Source organism: Silene latifolia, chromosome Y, assembly GCF_048544455.1.
Source record: "Silene latifolia isolate original U9 population chromosome Y, ASM4854445v1, whole genome shotgun sequence".
Taxonomy (NCBI): Eukaryota; Viridiplantae; Streptophyta; class Magnoliopsida; order Caryophyllales; family Caryophyllaceae; genus Silene; species Silene latifolia.
Genome location: NC_133538.1, coordinates 264,113,564 through 264,118,546, shown reverse-complemented (window position 1 = coordinate 264,118,546; position 4,983 = coordinate 264,113,564). Strand labels below are relative to the sequence as shown.

Below are 4,983 nucleotides of genomic sequence, written 5' to 3'. Positions count from 1 at the left end.
AAAGAACTTAAGAATTCCAAGACAAGGGAAGGGTATGTCGATTCCTTTGTTTCAAACAATTTCTTCAAACCCATGGCATTGAAAAAGGCTTTTGTTTGTTCAAGAACACCCAATTTCTCCAAGGCATCTTCACATATGAATTTGGTGGATTGAATTGATTTCATAGCAAACTTGACAAATGTATTTCTATGGGTATCGGAAATAAAAGTTACCTCCGGATAATGCAAGAGTTGATCGATTACCGGAGTAGAAGGTATGCTCCCATAGAAGTTTGTTGTTGTTGTTGCACTTCCAAGTTTGGTGTTGATACCACCATTGCCAAAGCTTTCTTTGTTTGGAGAGCTTTTTGCCTTTGAGAGAGAGCCTTTGCCTTTGGTGCCTTTGTTGCCTTTGTTGCACCCTTTGTCATTGCCATTTGATGAACTAACCAAGAAAAGAATCAAAAATCTTCAATTTGTAGAATGCCCAAATCGATTTGAAGGTGAAAGGCTTTGCCTTTATGAAATCAAAAATCGACTCAAAGGTTGAAGATTTTGTTCTTGGTTTTGATTTTTATTGAAGATGGAGTGATTGATTTGTTGTTTGAAGGATGGTTTGATTTGATTTTGGTGGATTTTGTTGAGGGTTTTTGTTTTTGTGATGGAGAGGATGAGGGTTTTGATGTTTAGGGTAGTGTTTATGAATGAATGAATGAAGGAATGAAGGTGGGAGGGTATTTAAAGAAGTCGAAATTTTCGAAAACGCAGGGCAATCCGTGCGGATTAGGCCCAATCCGTGCGGATTCTCGCCTTCAAAATTTTCAGAAGCTCGCCTAAAGACGGGCGGATTCTAGGGAATCCGCTCGGATTCTTCTGTGATGGGACGGGCGGATTTGCTTCGGACGGACGCATTTCGTCCCGAGAAATTTCTTTGTTTTCTTCACCGCAAAGACGGGCATCTTCTTCACAAGACGGACGGATTCTATGAGACGGGCGTCTTTCCAGAAATCCGCTCGGATTCTTCAACAGTCAAGAAATTTTCAATTTCAGCTCAGCTCAGGACGGGCGTCTTTTGGTCAGGACGCTCGGATTGTTGAAGACGGGCGGATTTGGTACAATCCGCTCGGATTCTGGTCCTTTGTACCCGGATTCATTCCATTCGTGCACAATGCATTTCCCTTTACCATTCTTCCATTCTTCTTCATTTCTTGTGTTCTTCATTGTGGGGGCATTACTAAGGCATGAATAGCCTAGGCAATTCCCATCCCCACACTAAGGTAAGGCACTACACATCAATTGAAGTCGTTAGTCCCTCCCTCACTTCTCTCTTACATGACAATTATTTTGATCAAAGTAAATAAAAATCCAAAAATGACAAAAAAAAAATGCAATGCAAAAATTGAAATGTAAGTTAGGGAGTTAGAAATATTTACAAGTGGTGGTTTAGGGAGGACTCCACCAAACTCTCATTCTTGATGAGATGTCAAGGGGGCATGTTCAAGGTGTTGTTGATGTTGCTCAACACCTTGAAGAAGTAATCAAAAGCTTGTTCATTATTATGGTAGAGGTCCTCAATAGACCGTGGCCCTTGTTGTTGATCATGATCGATGGCATGCCCAATGTAGGGATTAAAAATCCCTTCAAACTCGTCGTCCCAAAGACCACAAACTTCATTGAGTTGATCATTGAAAATCTCTTGCTTAGATGGAGACAACTCTCCCAATTTCTTCTCTTGGCCAATGAGGCCTTCCTCTTCTTCCTTGGTTGATTTTGATGAGCTTTGCAAGCTCTCCTTGTCACAATTCACTTGCTCTTTGAATGGAGCATCTTCAATTTTCTTCCTCCATTGGAGTTCCGATTTCTTCCTTTCATCTTTTCGGCTATAATGATCAATCATGAAACATGGCTCATGCAAACGAGGAGCTCTCATGGTCTTGTCAAGATTAAAAGTTATGCTTTCATCTCCCACTTCTAGAGTGAGCTCTCCATGTTTCACATCAATCACCGCACCCGCGGTGTGTAGGAAAGGTCTTCCTAAGATGATTGGAATGTTGGAATCTTCCTCCATATCAACAATGACAAAGTCTACCGGGATGAAAAACTTCCCAATTCGCACGGGGACATCTTCCCATATCCCTAATGGTGTCTTCGTCGATCTATCGGCCATTTGGAGTGTGATGTTGGTGCATTTAAGCTCTCCCATTCCCAACCTTTTACTCACCGAGTACGGCATGACACTCACACTAGCCCCTAGGTCACATAAAGCTTTGTTGATCGTCGTGTCGCCAATGGTACACGGTATTGAGAAGCTTCTCGGATCCTTTAACTTTGGAGGTGAACTCCCTTGAAGTATTGCACTACTCACCTTAGTGAAGGCGATAGTCTCAAGTTTCCGGATCGACTTCTTCTTTGTGAGGATATCTTTCATGTACTTCGCATAGGCTGGTACGTGATTGATTAATTCCGTGAAAGGAATTGAGACTTCTAAATTCTTCACAATTTCCATGAACTTTCCAAGTTGATCATCAAATTTGGGCTTGGCTTGACGACTTGGAAAAGGAAGTCTAATCACAATGGGCTCCTTCTCTTTGGCCTTGTCTTCATTTTTCTTTGAACTTTCTTCTTTTGATGATTCCCCTTCTTTGGGGCTTTGCACAATTTCTTCCTTTTCACTAGCTTCCACAACTTCATCCTCAACTTGCTTCTTCGGTGCCTCATACCTTGTACCACTTCTCAAGTGAATGGCACTAACCGTTTCATGTCTAGGGGGATTACTTTGTGGTGGTAATTGCCCCTTTTGTCTTTGTGAGCTTGAAGATGCTAGTTGAGTCAATTGTGTTTCCAACATCTTGGTGTGAGCTAGAATGTTGTTGATGGTGGTGTCTTTTGCTTGGCTATCTTTTTGCATTTGAGTGAAAAATTCTTGTTGATTCTTTTGCATTTGGAGGACCGCTTTTTGGACATCAAAACCTTGGTCATTTTGGTGATTGTATGGATTTTGATTTTGGTAACCATGGTTTTGATTGTAAAAGGGTCTTTGATTTTGGTTCCTCATGGGTGGTGGAGTGTATGTTGTTTGAGGGTTTTGAACATTTTGGCTTTTGTATGAGAGATTTGGATGGAACTTGGTGTTTTCATTGTAAAAATTTGAATAAGGGGTACCACTTTTGTAAGCTTGGAAAGCATTAACTTGTTCGGTTGTTCCCCTACACTCACTTGGGTCATGAACCAAAGTTCCACAATTCTCACATATCCCACTTGGGATTGATGAGGATGCCGTCATGGCATTGACATGATGCTTTGATGATTTCGAGTTTTCCTCAAGTCTAGCCATAGCTTGTTCAAACTTCAAGTTGACTGTGTCAATGTGAGCACTAAGTTGAGCACCCAATTGAGTAACGGAGTCCACTTCATGCTTTCCTCCTCTAGTAGCCTTGCGAGGTCTACTATATTGTGAATTATGGACCGCCATTTCCTCAATCTTGTTCCATGTTTGATTGTCATCAACTTCGGTGAACATTCCATTTGATCCCATATTGAGAATGTTCCTTGAATCTTCATATAAACCGTTCCAAAATTGTTGTACTAAAAACCATTCGCTAAGTCCATGGTGAGGACATGAGCGACAAACACCTTTGAACCGTTCTCAAGCTTCATACAAAGATTCTTCATCCCTTTGCTTAAAACCCGTAATTTGAGCTCTTAGCATGTTAGTCTTTTCCGGTGGGTAGAATTTTTTGTAGAAAGCTAGAGCTAACTTCTTCCAAGAATCTATTCCAAGGGTGGCCTTATCAAGGCCCTTCAACCATTGCTTTGCGGTGCCGATTAACGAAAAAGGAAATAAGACCCATCTAATTTGGTCTTGAGTCACGCCCGTTTGAGAGATAGCATCACAATAATCGCAAAAGGTTTCCATATGAGAATGAGGGTCCTCACTAGGCATTCCCCCGAATTGGCTCCTCTCAACTAGTTGGATGAAGGCGGACTTGGCAATAAAATTACCGGTGAGATGTTGCGGTGTAGGAGTACCATTTGGTAGATTCTCCTCGGTGGGTATAGAGTGTGACGAGAATTTAGGCATTTTAGGTGGATTTTGTGGGATATTGTGTAATGGGTTTTCTTCTCCTTCTATTGCGAAAGGATTGACAAACTCACTAGTGGGTTGAACAACTTCACCAACACCTCTCAAATTCCTCCTAACAAGTCTCCTATTATTCGTCAAGGTTCTTTCGATTTCACGGTCAAAAGGTAACAAATCACTTTGTAACCTTCTAGACATGCAAAATATCAAACAACTCAAAAACAATTAGAACAAACCTTGAGGAGTTTTACTTCCCCAAGGTGAAGAAAGACACAACTAATAACAATAAAAGAAATCTTAAATCAATTAAACACCGTCCCCGGCAACGGCGCCATTTTTGATCGAGGCCATTTCGTGTTCACAATTAAGTATATGTGGTCATTGGTCAATGGTCGATACAAAACACAATTTATACTTCACAAACAACTCTACAATTAGTAAAGAGGCAAGTAAAGGTCGGATCCCAAGGGACGTGTATTGAAATGAGAATTCTATTGTAACTAGTAGTGTCTAGGGGTGTCACAAATTGAGTTGGTGTAGAAGGTCACTAAACTAAAATAGCAATGAAAATAAACTAGCAAGATGAATAAAATAAGAGGTGTAAACAATTGATTAAAGGCACTAGGGTGTCATGGGATCATAGGGGAATCATGGGATATGATCATACAAACATGTTCTCAAATTATAAGCAAGCAATTATTGTTGTGATGGATTGAGTTGGGTTATATCTTACAATCCTAGGAAAGTTTGGGTCCCGGAGCCGAATCGATTAGATTGTACACCACCTACAAGTCGACTTAATCTTTCCTACTCAACACATGCATGGTCTAATGAGACTCGAGTTGGGTTATGTCTTACAAGTCTCATTGAAAAGATAGAAGATGATAGTAAATGCAAGGATTCATGGGCTTAGCATTTCATCAA

At 40.8% G+C, this 4,983-nt stretch overlaps 1 non-coding gene across 1 annotated transcript; it reads left to right on the top strand.

Annotated features, from left to right (window-relative positions):
* Positions 1-3,580: 3,580 nt before the first annotated feature.
* Positions 3,581-3,687, top strand: LOC141634913 (small nucleolar RNA R71). Its single transcript, XR_012539628.1, has one exon. It is a non-coding gene; the product is annotated as a small nucleolar RNA R71 (small nucleolar RNA).
* The last annotated feature ends 1,296 nt before the right edge of the window (positions 3,688-4,983 follow it).